This window comes from Triticum aestivum, chromosome 2D (genome assembly GCF_018294505.1).
Source record: "Triticum aestivum cultivar Chinese Spring chromosome 2D, IWGSC CS RefSeq v2.1, whole genome shotgun sequence".
Classification (NCBI taxonomy): domain Eukaryota; kingdom Viridiplantae; phylum Streptophyta; class Magnoliopsida; order Poales; family Poaceae; genus Triticum; species Triticum aestivum.
Genome location: NC_057799.1, coordinates 141937380 through 141956653, shown reverse-complemented (window position 1 = coordinate 141956653; position 19274 = coordinate 141937380). Strand labels below are relative to the sequence as shown.

Below are 19274 nucleotides of genomic sequence, written 5' to 3'. Positions count from 1 at the left end.
TTGCGCGTTTTTTAAAAGCACGGTCTTGCACTCTCTGTGTTTCAGTGTTTCAGTCATTAGGGTCATAGCCACGGGCGTCAAATCCACAAAGGCATCGTGTGTTATTAAATAGAGTCATGTTCACTTGTGTTTGTGTTCCGAATGATTTAGTCGACTCGTTCAGACGGAGAAGCACGGACGAGCAGCCCATGAAGGCATACTTTAGTAATAGGCAGGGTCACAATCATGCGTTTATTGCGCATGGTCGATGGTATTACACAGAGTCATGCTTGCCTATGAGACTCGACCAGACGAAGATGCACGGGCGTCCAGCCCACGGAACTGAACCTTTGTATTATGCACAGCCACGGGCGTTTACTCTATGAAGCACAGAATTGCCTATATAAGAGACGCTGATTTTAAAAGCTTATTTCCTTGTATTTAAAAGCACAGACGTGAAGTCCATACAGACACGGTTCCGCACTGAGTTGCGTCACGCTTCTTTCTTGATAAAGTCTCTGCAGCCACGGTTATGTGCATTTATGACTTTCTGTATTTTAGTGATAAGGGTCGTAGTCACGGGCATCAAATCCACAAAGGCATCATGTGGTATTATATAGAGTCATGTTCGCTTGTGTCTGTTTTCCGAATGATTTCGTCGACTCGTTTAGACGGAGAGGCATGGACGAGAAGCCCATGGAGGCATACTTGAGTATTAGGCAGAGTCACGTTCGTGCGTTTACTACAGAAACATAACAGAATTGGATTCAGATGTGAACCCTCACTGTTTACTTTGTGAGGCAATCAATGACCGATCCAAGAGACACTGTCCTTAAAAGCACGGGCAAGAACTCTCTGCAACCACGGTTCTGTACCAGAGAGCCACTGTCAAACGCATGGAAGTCATGCAATGAGGGCCACACTTTTAGTAGTAGAGAAAGCACTTTATCAGCTGGCGTTGCTCCTTTGCTACGCGCACAGTAGGGTGGCTGTGGAAGGCACGTTATTCAAGCAGAGAACGAACATCACGATACCAGGACAAGGTCAAAAGCATGGTTGTGAGTCTGCAGTGTCATGGCTAGAATCCTCGCGACGCATTTCGGTGTGGCCTGTTGAGTAGAAACTCGGTTGTGCGGTAACCAGAAGCACTACGTAACGCCCCGCAAAACAGGTTTGGTTCACCGTTGTGGTGGCTCTCTATGCTTTCAGCTCTTTTCATCTCTCCTGTGTCGCAGCAGAGACGCATGGTTGTATTGTTACACCATCCAACTTCATAAAGAAAGGGCTGCAAACATTTACAAACAAACCTAGCCCTTATAATATTTTCCCAGCTGAGTAATAAAAATACCTAAACAAGCAAAATCTGTTATGCTTACATTTGCTTTGTTTCTACAACTGCACCAAATAAACTTACAAACCGTTTTTTATAACCACAGTACGAGGACCAGAAACAGTGCAGCGGCTCAAATGCAGCTCCATCATTGCAAGGCTCAACTGCAGCTCCTCAGTGTGTATGGCAGGTACATCCGAGAAGCACCACTCTACCTGCAACACAGGCACGGTTGTGCATGCATTGTGTGCATGACAGGTACATATATAAGACAGGCACCGTCGTACATACAACACAACACGGTTACACATGCAGCGCGCATCTCTCCACTGAAACATCAAATGTACTTTATGTCTCTTAACCTTGGTGCGACAGCATTTTATGGTCCTTCGGCCCGTACAAAGCCGCAAAACCACACATTTCCTTCATGATTGCACGCAACACAAAAACAGACAAGCCTACACACAGTGCAAAGACTACAACGGTTGTCTAATAAAGTTTACATAAAACCCAAGCTCAAAAGAACGCAACAACAAATAACTCCATACAGCTGGACAACTAACACAAGGTCTGATTTCCGCACCCACACCTGAACGGAACCGTCAAGTCCAGGTATTCAACACTCCTCTTTCTTAAATGCGGACGCGCGTGGCTACGACTTGATGATAATCTGAGACGTGCACATTTAGAAGCCCTTCTATGCCACTCCAGAACCCTTTGTTGCTTTTCATAAAATACTCCCGTGAACTCTGCGGGAGGGGAGGTAAACTTAATGGTCATGGTCTCCAGATCCTTTGCACTAAGAACAAAGAACATCACAAATTCAGCATAACTCCCAGAGCGAACATAATCTTCCAGCGATACTGTCTTCAGACAAACGTCGTGATCTTTGAGAAACTGCCGGTACTTACGACGCCATTTGTTTTTTTTCACCATGAGAAATCAACGATCCCTAAAATATAAATGATAGGTTGAAAATACTTAGCGTCTATAAAAAGAGATACAGACCATCAAAAAACCAAATGCAACAATTAGTTCTACCAGCTCCGTAACAAGAAGTTAGACATAGACTTGTCTATATATGGATGTATACAACAATAAATCATGTGTAGATACGGGTGCATCAATTTCAGCCAAAATTAAGACAAGCATTTCAAAAAGGAACGAGTACTACAGAATGCAAATTTCTGAAGATCATCACCTCGACAAACAAGTTCTCCAGTTTTGGAAAGCATTGCAGCAATTCAACGACGGTGTCCACCTTATAATACATGTAGATAAGCAAGGTCTTGATAGATTGACGCGTTGTTGTTAGACTGACTGCCTTCAAACCCTTGATGAAAATTAAGAGAAGATGGATCACAAAACTAATAGCATAAAGGTTGGATGAAATAAAACTTGTTTCCTCACAAATAAAGTTAAGCTGGAAGTATCATAAAAACTCAATACCTCAAGACACGTGAGACGACATGGATATGGTTCAGACGCAGAGACAGCGGTTACCTCCAAGTCCTGACTCTGCATGAAGAATAGAACATAGACCATCAAATTAGTAGAACAAACATCAGAACAAGTACAGCTCTGTTCCAGTATTAAGGAAAGTCAGTACCTCAAGACTCTTCGAGGGAGACACAAACACGAATTCACCCAACGTCTCCAGTTTAGGTGCAGAGACAACGGTTATCGAACAGTCGTCAACCAGACAATCAACAATCAACCGTCGAAGCAAAGGGGTATCCTCAACAATGAGTTCTCCGTGTGCACAACAAATGCCAATTCTTACAAGGTTAGATGAGTTTATTGTGACGTGATGACCTCCTCTATTGCAAACAATCAGGAGAGACTCAAGTGCAGGGCAACTAGAGTGGATTATGCTTTGCAGCGACGCGTCTGATATATCAACAGCCACAAGCGAGAGTCTTTTCACCAGTAGTAGCTTAAGCGTCCCTACGTAATTGTCTGGTATTTGGCAAAGAGCAAAGCCGAGGGTGTGGAGAGAGGAGGAAAACCGAAACACAGACTCCGGTGCCAAGGGCGTAGTTGAAGTGCATAGATCCAATAGAGTTACCTCTTGTGTCAGAAATTCTGGGAAGAGGTAGTAGAACTCAAGAACCTGGATATTGTTCAACTTCCAGGATTGGAGCCAGGCATCAACGGTGGAGGGCCTGCACTGTAGGTAGCATGCCGGAATAGAGAGGCGGCTAACCGAGCCAGCATGGCCGGACAGAATTGATTCCGGAAGACTGACAACAGGATTTTGACAGAGTCGCGTTCCGGAATAGCATTTGCGAACGGGCTCCTTGGTGAAGGCACACAGATGAGATATGGTCTCGATATGAACTTTTTCACCATCGTTAAAAAGACGAGAGTCAGAGATCTCGCAGCAGTCGAGATTCAGAGGAGCGATGGGCCACAAAGGACGCCAGCGACGTTTGAGGATTCGAGTACGGATGCCATCCTTGATGGGAAGACGAGAGATGATCTCACCTAGGACGCCGTCGGCAAGATCGCTGATGCAGTCCGCACGACATCCCTATTCTTCCTCATCGGATCGGGAGGGAGCATGGTCGCCGCTTCCATCCCCTCCGACGACCAACACACTACCAGAAAGCGGCGGCGCCAGTGTCGCCACTCTCGACCTCTTGATGCTACGAGCAACGCTTTCCGTCTCCACCTCCGTTGCTGGGGTGGCGCCACCCACGACCAGTGCTCACTGAGGTGGATCTAGAGAAATGGATTACAGCCTGTCAATCCACGAGATGGCTTAAATACCCACGACGGGGAACGGAGGGGTCCAGATTAATTACTTCTTCTATTTTTCTTTCTGACAGGGGGGCCCGGTTAAGTACTACTCGTAGCAAGTCAATGGTAGGTGACTGCTTGAAACATTAAATAGAACCACGGTTTCAAGGTACGAGATGCACTGTTGCACACGCAGACCAGGCACGGGCGTGCCCGTCCGTGTTTTAATTATTTACGGCACACATTCAATAGAAGAATCTGTTTGACGCCGGAAGCACGGTTCTACAGTCATCTTGCCTATACGAGCAACAAAATTTTCCACGGACACGTTCACATTTAAGTCAATAGAAGATTCAAGGCCGTGCCTCTGCTTTGCAAATGATTCTGCTGAAACGCTCCTGTCACGGCTTGTCACGTACCAGACACATGGTACGGCTTGGCATTGTCACGTACCAGACACACGGTCCTGCCTTTGGCATTGTGATGCACTGTTCTACATGCCACACAGGCATGTAGAACAGTTCGTGTCTACCTTTGTGTCTCTTTGTGTTCCAGATGATTCCGTTGACTCTAACACCAGGAGAGGCACGGTATGGAGGCCCAGAGAGGTATGTTTGCGTTTTACGCGGGATCGAAATTATCACAAGCACGGGCATGAAGTGCGTAAAGGCATGGTCGGTGGTATTACATAGAGTCACGCTAACCTTTGTCTTACGCACAGACACGGGCGTTTACTCAGTGAGGCACGAAATGGCCTATACGAGAGACCCCGTTTTTAAAAGCGTATTTCCTTGTACGGGCATAAGCACGTGCATACAGCATAGAGGCACGGGCGTTTACTCTGTGTTTTAGTGTCAAGGGTCACAAGCACGGGCATAAAGCCCTCAAAGGTCTTCTAATTACATAGAGTCACGCACAGAGGTTTACTGATTGTATTCATAATGAGTCGGTGGAGAGGCATGGTTTATTCTTACCCGGAGTCACGATGGTGCGATTATTACGGAAACCTAATAGAATCGGACGACTATCCGTGTTACAATTGTTTTCGTTGTAAGATTTTAACTCAAATGCACGAAGCGTCAAGTATGTCAGTGTTTCAAGTCAGAAGTCACCTTCATGTCTCTTTGTGCTCCAAATGCATCCGTTGATCTATAACCAGGAGTGGCACGGTAAAGATGCTCAAGGAGGCATGCTTGTGTTTTACGTGGAGTCACGTTCATGCGTTAATTGTGGAAACCCAACGTGCATGTTACAATTAAGACACTAGAAGATTCAAGGCCGTGTCTCTGCTTTGCAGATGATTCTGCTAAACGCACACAAACCAAGTGAATGAAGTGATGGCAGAACCACGGCTTTTCAAGAACGAGACACACGGTCCTGCCTTCGGCATTGTAAAGCACTGTTCTACATGCCACACACACGCACGGCCGTGATTCCACGTGCTTTAGTAGCATGTAAAGACATGATTCTCCCATAGCAAACGTCGTGAACCTACTGCCAGGCACTATATCCATTTGTAAAACAGAAACACAAACACAACCGTGACCCGTTGTGTTTGAAATCTTTGCATCACAGAAGCACCGCGTGAAGGCACATGAGGCACGGTTGGACACGCATCGCAAGCACGGTTATTTGAATTACTTACAGTCATGCATTCATAAAAGAAGAACATGCGTTAGAACAGGCGAGGCCCAGTTACCACGAAAGCCACGGTTATGCAGCCCCAGAAGCACGACCCAGATTCTGTGCTTAAAAACGTTTTCGTTCCATAACGGCGGGTGTGACCATGCAACCGTGAGAGTCACGGTTGAACACTCACCGGTGGCATGACCGTGGCTGCCTGTGCCCTTAGGTTATTTTTATCTCTCTGTCACGCAGCAGAGAAGCATGCTTGTATGCTTACAACATCCATGTTCAGAAACCGACGCGGCTGCGGAAAATAACAAGGAAACCTGTGCCTCTGATATTTTTGTCCGCCGAGTAAAAAATACATAAAGAAGCAAAAGGCGTTCTTATTTAAATTTGTTTTGTTTCTATAACTGCAGCAAATTAACTTACAAGCCGTTCTTATAACCACAGCACAAGAAAATAAACAATCGACAACCGCCCGCCCTCCCCACCAATTGCTTGCTATTTCATCGCTCCACGTGCGGCCTTGTTTTTCAATGTTCAGCGATCCATTCTTCCTTCTCGACCCTTGTGCAACCCCACCCTTCTGCGTAGCTATTCAACCTATTTACCTGTAAAATTAATATTCATACATAAAAACAAAGCGAAAGATTGCGGTCATCACTGTTTTTTGCTTACGTCCTGTTTAAGCTGCATTATTACCTTTTAATTTTTCTATTCGTACTGTTCTCCGATACCAAAAAGTCTCCACTCAGACCTTTCCTTTCTGAAAATGGACTGCGCAGATTCCGTGCCTTGTACCAGGCTTCCCTGTACGCATTCTGTGTGCCTGGCTTGTGTGATGTTTGATTCTGGCGTAGATGCAAGACTTTGGTAAATGCTCCCTGCTGTTACTGGGGTCGTTGGAGTTGCTGGCGTCTGACGTCTTCCTCCTGGGCTTGGAGTGCATTGTCCTGAGCCATTTGATGTCCCCGATGGTGTTGTCGGTGTTGTCGGCCATTTCATTGACCTTGCCCTCTTCTCCTGCTGCGATTTCCTCTTTTCCTCTTCAATCCTCATCCTCTCCTAGACTTCTGGGTTATCCGGGCAGTTTGTTTTCCTGTGACCCTTTACTCCACAACTGCCGCACTTGGATGCAGCTTTGTTGCCTTTTCCTTTCTTCTCAGAACCAGCTTTGATTCGATCTCCTTTTTTCGTACCCTTTGAGCCACTCATAGGAGGGTTCTTGAGAGTTTCGGCAAGAATGCATGCGTCTGGTTCCTCGGCAAGTGCCGCCATGACTTTTATTTTCATATCTACTGTACACTCACGCAACACACGGTATGCCTTCTCTTTTCTGCAAGCATTTGAACAGATATCCAACAACTCAGCGTAAGCGAGGCCGAATCTCATAGTTTCATCGTCTTGTATGGTCATGCTATCACCTTGACTTGTAGACAGAACTTTCAGACTCTCTGATAGATTCCTGGTCCATCTGGGGATGACAAAGGATTTTGGAAGTTGATCGATCATGCCTGTTTGGTCCATCACCTTAAGCACATGGCAGCACTGAATGCCATCCCTACTCATTTTCTTGCAGCTGGAACTGTATATTTCTTTTTGCTCATCCACATCTACCCTGAACTCAGACCTGTCAAATTCCTCGCCCGGATATGGTTTCCACACTTTTTCTCCAGGCTCAATAATCTTTTTTTTAAATACTGCCTTCCCTTTGCCAGGTCAGAGCACTTGAAGTAAGTCTGATTCTGTAGCTCCAGCTGGAATTTCCTGAAAACTTCATTCGTGTATACTTGACTTGCTTGTCTTTCAATCGGAAAACCCGACTCTAGTGATGGCGCCTTCTCTTCTATTCGGTGTCTTTTCTTGTCAAGCGTGGCGAGGCAATTTTGCTGAATCGTGTGATACGCATTAACAAACCTTTTTATAGTGTCCTTGTGGTCGAGTAATTCTTCCACATCGAATTCGTGCTCTCACTGCGAGTGGTTGTTGACGAGAAAGGATAGAAACAGTCCTTGAAGTAGGCCGGCACCCAAAAATTTCGGAGTTCCCATAGCGTGTTCAGGTGTTTGTTGCCTTCCGCCTTATGCAGAGAAATTGCTGCTTTCCAGGCACACTCAAACTCGTCTTGATCTAGTGAGTTTTTGACAATTCGAAATATATCATCAGACATCCCTGGGTGATGCGCAAACACTGCTGCGTTATTTTCCTTCAGGTTCTTCCTAATATGCCACCAGCAGAACCTGTGCCTCGTCCTCGGAAGAGCTTCCTTTATTGTAGTCTTCATCGCCTGGTCCTGGTCTGTTATTATGTATTTCGGCTCTTTACCTCCCATTGCCTCGACAAACGTGCTTGGGAGCCACTTGAATGACCCTATTTTCTCATCCTTCAAAAGGCCTACTCCAAACAGGACGGTCGACCCGTGGTTGTCGACACCTATAATTGGTGCAAATGGCAAGCCATATATATTCGTAGAGAATGTGGTGTCAAAAGACACGAAATCTCCATATAGATCATAATTCATCTTACATAAGGAATCTATCCAGAACAGGCTGCGCACTACATTGTTCTCTGTCTCTTCCACATGGTGGAATCCCGGCCTCCGCCTCTGCATATCAGCAAAGATTTTCATGGTGTCTGCGATATCAGTGCCGCGCTCTCCAGCCCTGTCCCGGCATGCAATGTTGCTTATGTCAATCGTGTCGAACATAATTTCTCGCCTCGGTTTCCCCATGGCAGTAAAAATATGCATAACCTTCCTTGGTTCTAACCTCGCCTTCTGCAGCACTTGTATAAAGAATTTCTCCTGAGGTGTCATCTTCTTATAGCATCTCATGAACTTCAGCATCCAATCAAATAGGTGAAGCTGGTGGTTGTGCTCTAGACGAACGTTCTTCAGGTACCATTTCCTCCTATCTGTATCCCTCTTGGCTGTTATTTGGACTGGGCAGCTTGTCCGGATCAAGCAGTTGCTCCTTCTCTCCTTAACATGTCTCTCAGTTGTTTTATTCTGCCCTTCCTTGGTGCACTGAAACACCTGCTTGTCAAGCTGCTGATCATACGTCGATCTTCTGCTCGTTGATCGCTTGGCAGCAAAGCCAACCTTTCTAGCATATCTGCAGAAAAACAAAAAACACTCATCCAATGATCCGAATACCATACCACCCTCTGGTTCGAGCGCTTCGGTGACCTCCTGAATCGTTGGGTATATGCCTTCTTTAAACATGTCGTCCATTGCTCTCTCTGCAATGGTCGGCGGCGCCATGATGATTCTGTCTACCGTGTCTTCGTTCGTCTGATCGCATTCCCTTCTGACGACATCAGTCTCATTGTCAGCCACAGGTCCACTTATAGCGGAGCTGCTGCTGCTCTGTTGTTTGTCACACGCAGCAGCGTCGTTTCTGCATGGCACGGCCAAATCCATAAATGAGTCTGCCTCTCCAATGTTGCATTGTGCAATGCTGCTCCCTGTTTCTCCGGCACTCATGCAACCAAGGGACGGTGCTGCTTCTACCATGCAATCCGTGCTGGCGCTGTACGCTACTTGCTGCTGTGAACCACTACAAAAAAAAAGACACATCCGTGACATTTTGGGCCGAACGAAAAAAAATTCTATCATACATATGACACTTCTATGACGATAATTGTGAAAAAACCCGGTATCATCATAGATGTGGTGGGCTCCTCCTTCTATGACAAAAAATCATGACAGAAAATGGGCTTTTCGCCCGGGGCGGGCCGGAGACGCAGCTCCATGCCATTCTTTGGGCCGTCCATGACGGAAAAAACCGTGGTAGAAGCGAGGGCGAGGAAAATTTCGGGGACTTCCCGGTTACAGTGGGAGGTCGGGGGCCGAGCGATGCGCGTTTCTCTCGTACACGTACGCGCGTGTTTGCGAGGCATTGGCTCTAATTGAACCCGAGCGAGACGTTGGGCTCTAACTGAACCCGAGCGATTACACTGGAGGCTACGCGTTACTGAACCCGAGCGATCGATCGATGGCTGTTAACTGAACCCGATCGAGCGATTCCTTCGCTACTGCTGCTAACTGAAGCCGGTCGATGCTGCCTCTGGATGAACAGTGAGTGTTGCTGGGGGGTTTGGATGAACAGTTCCCGGTGGGGGTGGATGAACAGGACCCCGTGGTGTTGCCTCTGGATGAACAGGACCCCGATCGATCGAGCCGGTTGGGGCTGGATGAACAGGACCCCGTGGAGGGCAGGATGAACAGGACCACCCCGTGGAGGGCTGGATGAACAGTAGCCCATGGAGGGGTGGTTGAACAGGAGCCCGTGGAGAGGGCTGGTTGAACAGTAGCCGGTGGAGTAGCGTGTGGTGGAGGTTGGATGAACAGGAGCCCGTGGATGAACAGTCGCAGGTGGAGGCTGGAGGAGGTCGACAGTGGATGAACAGTAGCCGTGGAGGCGGGAGGGGGTCGACAGTGGAGATGAACAGTGTCTCGTGGAGTCCCATTTTGCGGTACGCCACACCCCTCCTGATGAACAGGACCCCCGTTTCAACCGTAGCGCTCCAACACAAGTCCGTTTCGTCCGTTTTGCGGTACGCCACACCCCTCCCGATCAACAAGACCCCCGTTTCGACCGTAGGAGGTCCGTTTCCTCCGTTTTGCGGTACGCCAGACCCCTCCCGATGAACAAGATCCCGTTTCAAACAAGGCCGGTCGAACACAAGGCCGTTTCCTCCGTTCTGCGGTACGCCAGGCCTCGTTTCCATCGGCTGTTCCGTCCAAGCCCTCCCGATGAACACGACGACGCATTCTGTTCCGACCCAGCCGGTTGGCTCCCCATGAACACGACAACGACGTTGTTTCTCCATTCCGACCCAGCCATGTACACGAGCCCTGGCCGTACATATGCGCGAGTAGGCATTCGAGACCCTGCCCGTATGTACGTACGTGGCCGTATTTTCTTTCTTGCACACTGGCCGCTGTACGTACGTGTACATGCTACGTGCGCGCCTCTACTACGACACGTGTGCGCCTCTACATCGACCAGTATGTACGTACACGTTCGCGACCAGAATGACAATGCTACGTACGCTTCGACCAGGTGGGTCCCGACTGTCAGGCACTTCCTTGCCTGCGAAGATGTAGCTGGTGGGTCCCAGTAGTCAGGGGGCGAATCGTTTTTTTTTGCCCGGACGCACTTCCTTGTGTGCGAAGATGTAGCTGGTGGGTCCCAGCAGTCAGGGGGAAACGTTTTTTTCGCGAAATACAGTGGCCCGTCCGGTGGGTCCCAGCTGTCAGGTGGAGGAATCATTATTTTCCACGTAATAGGGAGGCACTTCCTTGCTGCGGCCGTGGACCCAGCTGTCAGCCTCTCCACGTACACTCCACGTTCGATGGAAGTCGTTCCTTGACCACGTTGACCACGCCGCGCCGAGAGCACCAGGGCGATGGACGACGGCGAGGCCTAGGAAGGGGACGACGGAGAGCCGGGGAAGACGCGACAGTGGAAGCCCGCGCGGAGAGGAGTACGAGGGTTCACTGGTTCGGCTGCGGTGTGAGGCTGCCGTCGCCGCAGGGCCTGGCCAGCGGTGGGAATAGTAGGGGGCGGTGAGGCCTCCGCGGCAGCACAGCCGGCCACGGGAGGCAGGAGCATGCGGCACGACCGGCGCTGCTTTGGGCGGCTGGAGCAAGAAGACCAGAGGTTGAAGAAGCACTACGGCCGTTGAATGGACATCGTACGGTCACTGGAGCTAGAATCGTTCATATTGACTAAAGTTGACAAAGGCCCCCGTCCCAGTCAACTTAGTAGGCCCACAAGTCAGCCTCCCACTATGGTGGGTGCCAGCTAGCAGGGGGAGTATTCATTTTTTTTGTGCGTAACAAGGAGGCACTTCCTGGCGTGCGAAGATATAGCTGGTGGGTCCGAGCTGTCAGCGGCGGTAACGTTTTTTTCGCGAAATACAGACGCCCTTTCGGTGGGTCCCTGATGTCAGGTGGAGGAATCATTATTTTGCGCGTAATAAGGAGGCATTTCCTTGCGTGCGGCCGTGGACCTAGCTGTCGGCCTCTCCACGTACAGTCCACTTCAGATGCATGTCGGTCATTGACCACGTTGACCAGGCCGCGCCGAGAGCACCAGGGCGGTGGAAAACGGCGAGGCCTACGAAGGGAATGACACAGAGGCTGGGAAGACTCGGCAGTTGTTTCCCACGCGGAGGGGAGTACGACTGTACGAGGGTTTACTGGTTCGTCGCCGGAGAATAACAGCAGGTGTGGGTGAGTAGAGGGATGGCTAGGCCAGCGATGGGAGTACGATGGGGCGGTGAGGCCTGCGCGGCAGCAGAGCCGGCCGCGGGGAGGAGGGACTAGGCAGTCCCGCCGGCGCTTGTTTGAGCGATTGGAGCAGGAAGAGTAGAGATTGAAGAAGCACGACGGCCGTAGGATGGCCATCCAACAGTCACTGCTTGTGCGTCAACCTTTTTTTAGGAAAGCCTCAAATGTGTGGAAAACAGCATACAGCCCATCTGCCATTATTTCTAATAATTTATAGCCCATTTGCTAATTATTAAGGTTTTTTTGGAGCCCATATTCTTTTTGTTAGCATTACAGCCCATATTGTGGCCACGGTTAAAAAATTATACGAAATTTTGCATATTTTGGTGCGGTCCGAACTGTTTTTAATCCCGAAATTTTGACTCACATTCAAACTGATTTTAAAAATAAATGATCAATATAAAATCCAACAAATTCTCCACGCATAAAAATTAATGTAATTTAAAATCTCGAAACGAAAAAAAAGATATTTGAAACTAATTGCCGGTTTGATGTGTTTTAAAAATGTACAGCCCATTTCTCATTACTGATGGGCCATTTTCTCGGCCAGCCGAATGAAAGCTCTCCTCGTCTTGAAAGATTTGCAGCCCAACAGGCCTGACAAAGCGACTTACTTGGAAATCACAAAAAAACTGGGCTGTGGCCGTGGACCCAGCTGTCAGCCTCTCCACGTCCAGTACTCTTCCGATGGAAGTCGTTCCTTGACCACGTTGACCACGCCGCACGGAGAGCACCACGGCGGTGGACGACGGCGAGGCCTAGGAAGGGGACGACGCGGAGCCGGGGAAGACGCGGCAGTGGAATTCCGCGCGGAGAGGAGTACGAGGGTTCACTGGTTCGGCTGCGGTGTGAGGCTGCCGTCGCCGCAGGGCCTGGCCAGCGGTGGGAATAGTAGGGGGCGGTGAGGCCTCCGCGGCAGCACAGCCGGCCACGGGAGGCAGGAGCATGCGGCACGACCGGTGCTGCTTTGAGCGGCTGGAGCAAGAAGACCAGAGGTTGAAGAAGCACTACGGCCGTTGGATGGACATCGTACGGTCACTGAAGCTAGAATCGTTCATATTGACTAAAGTTGACAAAGGCCCCCGTCCCAGTCAACTTAGTAGGCCCACAAGTCAGCCTCCCACCATGGTGGGTCCTAGCTAGCAGGGGGGTATTCATTTTTTTTGTGCGTAATAAGGAGGCACTTCCAGTGGGTCCGAGCTGACAGCGGGGGGAACGTTTTTTTGCAAAATACGCTAGCCCGTCCGGTGGGTCCCAGCAGTCAGGGGGAAACGTTTTTTCGCGAAATAAGGTGGCCCGTCCGGTGGGTCCCTGCTGTCAGGTGGAGGAATAATTATTTTGCGCGTAATAAGGAGGCACTTCCTTGCGGCCGCCTGGACCCAGCTGTCAGCCTCTCCACGTACAGTACTCTTCCGATGGAAGTCGGTCGTTGACCACATTGACCACGCCACGCCGAGAGCACCAAGGCGGTGGTCTGGACGACGGTGAGGCCTAGGAAGGGGACGACGCGGAGCCGGGGAAGACGCAGCAGTGCAAGCCCGCGCGGAGAGGAGTACGAGGGTTCACTGGTTCGGCTGCGGTGTGAGGCTGCCGTCGCCGCAGAATAACAGGGGCTGTGGGTGAGTAGAGGGCTGGCCTGGCCAGCGGTGGGAGTAGTACGGGGTGGTGAGGCCTCCACGGCATCACAGCCGGCCACGGGAGGCAGGAGCACGCGACACGACCGGCGCTGCTTTGGGCGGCTGGAGCAAGAAGACCAGAGGTTGAAGAAGCACTACGGTCGTTGGATGGACATCGTACGATCACTGCAGCTAGAATCGTTTATATTGACTAAGTTGACAAAGCCCTTGGTACCCGTCAACTTAGTAGGCCCACAGCTCGGATTTGGCAGAGAACATATAGCCCATTTACGATTTGTAAGAATGTACAACCCATTTTTTAATTCTAATGGAATTTACTACAGCCCATTTACAGTTTGTTAAAAGTACAGCCCAACTTCTAGCTAGGACAACGATTAATAATTTCAAACAACCGCTCAAAACAGAATTCAAAAAAAATTCCCGCATTTTGATGGGATCCGAAATATTTTTATCCGAAATTTCTAGTCAGGTTAAATATAATTTCAAAATAAAGTTGTATTACGTTAAAATCCAACGAAAAATTGCGCGCGCAACAAGTAATGAAATTAAAATTTTCAAATTCCAAAAATAATATATTTTTCAAACTAATTACGTGTTTGGTGCATAATAACTATCCAGTTATTTTAATTACATCCCATTTATTATTTCTTAAAGTCCATTTTCTTGTTAAGCCTAATGCATACCTCCTAGGAAAGTTTGCAGCCCAGCGGGGCGGAGAATAACAAGTTGACCCGGATATTGTGTACAACTATCGGCCCAGTTGCATTGCTGATGATGAAAAAAAAGGCCTGTGTAGTACAGTACAACCTAACATGGTTAATCAGCCCACATTCAGCGACGCCGGAAAGGCCCAAACAAGGCTTCTGTACAACTTTTTGAAGTCACTGAGCTCAATTAATAACTTAAGAAAAAAGTTAGATTACAGTGGAACCTAATTAAAAGCTGCCACGAGCAAATAAATAATTCAACGGGTCCCACTTGTGCGTGTGCGTGTGTGTGTGTGTGTGTGAGAGAGAGAGAGAGAGAGAGAGAGACCCATCGGTCGATGCTCGTAAATACATCTTTCAGCCATATGCATTGCTGATACTCAGTAAAAACATATATAGTTGACACAATCATATAGAACATCATAGCACACTGAACTTGCATACAGAAATTTCACGCAGGCGGCACAATCAGGATGGAAGCAGTGGATCGCTACGGGAAGGGCTATGTTGAAACCAACCAAGTCATACATAACGGTTCATCGTCTTTATCAATGACGGGGAAATATCTTAAATGTTGTGCAAAGAAAACAGACAGACAACACAATAAGTTCTGCTAGCACATTAAGTTGACGTACAGCCCTTTCTAAAAAAAGTACAGGTACAAAATTAGAACAGGTCACAATCAAATGTACTGGCATATCAGTGCTTCACACCCATAGCTCGGATTTAACTAGTATCTGACAAGATTCAGTTGTTACCTCAAATTAGAGCACATCCAGGCAGCCAGCCCTGCCTCTTCTCCCAAAGAAGCAGTGGCCTCCACCGCGCGATGGAGTAGGCCCTGTGCCATCCATCGTTCCGAGCAACACGGGGAAAGTCTGGCGTTGACTCCTGTAATGGACGTCGTCAACGGACCCTGGCACCAGCGGCGGCGGCAGGACTTCGATTGATGGATTGACCACTACTTCGACATGCACGAATACTCGATACAGGTACATCCCTAATGTGGTCCGCGGCGGCCTTGGTGGCGACGAATAGTACAACCCCAGTTCCTGCACCGGTATCTCAACACCAATCACCTTCGGTATGGTGGACGGCTTCTTCATCCATGCCATAACCGTCAGAGCCCAGCTGTCTGGAGGAACAAACATACTTACGAGCTCACCTCCAAGGTCGTTGATAAGCTCGTTCATGGACTCGTTGTTCCAAGCACGTCGAGGCATGCCGTGGAAGGTAAGCTTTGTTAAAAACTCAAGCTCAGAGGGCACCGAGCCCCATCCTGGGTGCCACCGATCAAAGCTCACCAGCGCGCCATCGCAGAACAAACGCCGGGAAGATTCGAACACACGACTGCAGTCGAAAGTTGTCCGGAACCTGACGAAGAAATCAGCCGGTGGCGGACAGACTTCGAGGAGCAAGTCACTTATTTGGATGTCATGCGCAATGCCAAGAGCTTTGACAAGGTCGTTCGGCGAGACGGGAGGCCGGTCGCCGTTGATGGTTACCATCAGCACTTTGCCGGCAAACTGGTCGTCAAGCGCCGCCATGCCACTGTTGAGCGATAGCACGCAGCGACCGAAGGCAGGACGGACCTCAGGATCTCCGGCTCGGAGATCCGCGTTGACCGGCGACATGATAGTTCGCTTGAGTACAGGGAGTACAGGAGGGGGATTTGGGGGAACTGGAGTAGGAATCGAGATTCCAGAGGTGGGGGAGGGGCGGGAGACTGGAGATGAAAAGGTAGCATGAATTTCGAGCACGCGCCAATATACTCTCAGCACGCAAGCACACGAAAACACCGGTGGCGCCCACATGTCGGCCTAAGAGTCCTTATTCTTTCTTTTTTGGAGAGCCTGGCCTTTTTTTCAGGATCTTTTGAGAGCCCGGCCTGAGAGTCATAATTGACCTGTTTGGCATTGCGTTACTACTCGGCCCATATTCAACGACACCTCACTGGCCCAAACAAGTGTACATCATCGAAAAAACACTGAGCTCAAATTATATAACTTGAAAAAAGGAGATATACTCTGAACACTGGAGAATGGTGATGCTCTCATTTAGCCCACCAGTAGTTCGAGACAATAAACAGTTCAAAACAACGATATATACAACATTCAAACACTGACTAGTGACTACTACTGACATAAACAGCAAGACATGATAGTTCATAAGAAGTCTTGCTACACCACCAAAACGCACCCATCTGCAGCGCTCAGACTCTCGTGATCCAGACGAGAATGACATTCTAAACTGAAGCAACTATTACATAGTAAGAGTGGCATAGACGAGGATGACCAAATGACAAGGAATATGCATAACAAAAGAAAGAACTACCCATCCAGAACCAGCAGCAAAGACAACAAAGTCATTCGAAGAGATGATCCAACACCATCATAAGTTGCAGCCCTGCTTCAGCGACCAGTGATCCGGAGACACCAGTACTCCACCCTTTCGATGCAACAGCCCAATTACCTATCAACCTGAAGGCTTGAACCACATCACTGTCTGTCGTAATTGAGACATCCAAGGATCAAAGTTAATCCGGATGCCTTTGTCATTCTCACCTTCTTTTGGCTGCAGGCTGTATCGTTGACAATCAGGGGAGTTTGCTCCCGAACTCCTAGGGCTCGTCGTGTAGACACAGTTTTCCATAGCAAACAGAGCCTCTCTGCCATCAAGGTCCTTGCCAACGGTGATCTCCTGGTTAATCGGATAATTGAGTCCAAGAAACAGAGAGTGTGAACCAAGGCTGTTTACCCGCCTCCAACTAAAAAATCCTAAAGGCCCCAACAAGCTGGTATCCTTCTCATAGACGTAACAGCCACTGTCCGGATACTCACGTATTACACGGTGCTTGTATACAGTGGGGTTTTTGCAATATAACTTTTTCGGCTCATGTGTCCGAATGATCATCAGTCTTTTGCCGTCGTCTGATCGAGCGAGGAACCAGTTGTGCTTCCCTGTTTTTGGCAAAGGTGGTGCGATTACAAAGGACAGTAACTGTAGGGACACTGCATCATATCGAAAAGGACAGGCATTGTTAATGTAAGATCAGCATTGTTCAGAGTATGAGTAGGATAATGCAAGAAACAGCATTGATATGTCCCTGTTGGAACTGGGAGGAAAATACAGGGAAATGTATACTGGGTTCGAAAATATAGAAGTGCCATGCATGGTTATACTCACGTTATCTCACAATCCATTCTTCACAGGAAACTACCATGTCATGCATGTTATGTGCTCCCTCCGTTCCCAAATATTTGTCTTTCTAGGCATTTCAAATAGACACAACATACGGATGTATGTAGACATATTTTAGAGTGTAGATTCACTCATTTTGCTTCGTATGTAGTCACTTGTTAAAATCTCTAGAAAGACAAATATTTGGGAACGGAGGGAGTAATCATGTTCTGTCCTCACAAACAAATTCTTCAAGGTAACTAACAGACCATGCATTGTTATATACTCGTGTTCTGTGGGCAAATTTTTTGTGAGGATATTATTCTAGCCATTGATTGCTGAAGGGCGAATATAGGTATGTACACATGGTAAGCATTGCAGGATTTCACTACTTCCAAATATAGAGTTCTCCATTTGCACATTTACTTCCCTAATGTATGGTTAGATGAAACTAATAGTGTGGTGCATGTTTCTACATCATGAAAATGAGGAAACTAACATGGCCATTGATACACACTCATATTTAGTAGTAGTATATAGATTACTGTAAAATAAGGATAATATCCATATATTCCTAACCGTTTGATTATTCAGGGTACAAATTGGCTGTAATGACATGGTCACAATCGCATGAATTAACTCATTCCAAATATAGCTGATTTACAGCGTCTCTAATACATTGCCATAGTTCTACTCAAATTCCGCTCAAACAGGGATATGCCAATCATCACAAAAAGTTCAAACAGTGTCATGGCGTCATCATTAACATGAGACGGAAACAACTTACACGCGCCGTCCCAGCAATACGTGGTGCCATCTGCTTTGTCAATCGCGTAGATGATGCCATTGTGTTCAATAGCATCACAGAAGTGTGTATCAGCTTTGACGATGATCCACTGCGAGCCGAGTTGTCTCCAGCTAAAGAAGGCACCGGCGTAAAGATAGGCGAGTCCGCGGTCGAACAAGGCAATTAGCTTGAAGTCTGCGTAATTCGCATGTCGTGTGGGCACTTGGCAGATTACAATCTTCTGCAAAACAAGGTCCGTCCAACTGACGTAGTAATCTAGATGACTTGGACCGCGATGGTAATACTCTATATAATCCAACGGAGGAAGGATAATCTCATGGGAGGTCTGGAAGTTCATGAGCACCAACTTTTTACCGTCTTCTCTGAAGGCAGCCATCCAGTGGGAGTTCATGCCGACCCAGTACATACTTGCCAATAAGTTTCGGGCGATGGTGATCGGATCGATGTCGAGGGAAATGATGTACGGCGACCCACTACATACCTGCGAAGAAGTTTCAGCTAATGGAGATCGGATTGAAGTCCAGGGGCATAATGCACACCTCCGTATCAGGGTGAGCCAATCTCGCAAGACCAGATAGCAGCAAGCAGGGTGTCTTGAAAAGCTTAGGCCTCGCTTCAACGATGGCCGTGTGCATGTCCCTCGAGCATGCAGCCAGCCGCAGGGCGCTCAACATATCCATACACGAACAACAGAGGTTGAGGATGTCACTGGGGAGATTGCTCCAATCGGGGCTCATATGGATGCTGCGCGGTTCGCGTTCGGCCATGGTGGAGTTTGGAAGGGGGCTTGATTTACGGGGGAGAAGGATGTCGGTGCTGGAGCGGCTAGCGAGGGAATAGTGGTACTGGGGGAGGCGAGTGAGGCGATGGTACACGGGGGCACAGTGAGATGGAGACGGAGAAGGAGATGGAGATGGAGTGTTGCTATGGGAGCGGAGAGGGAGACGAGGCGAGGCGCCAATGT

The 19274-nt window shown here is 48.4% G+C and overlaps 1 pseudogene; it reads right to left on the bottom strand.

Annotated features, from left to right (window-relative positions):
• Positions 1-6213: 6213 nt before the first annotated feature.
• LOC123055722 (uncharacterized) overlaps positions 6214-19274 on the bottom strand; it is a 38520-nt pseudogene continuing 25459 nt past the window's right edge.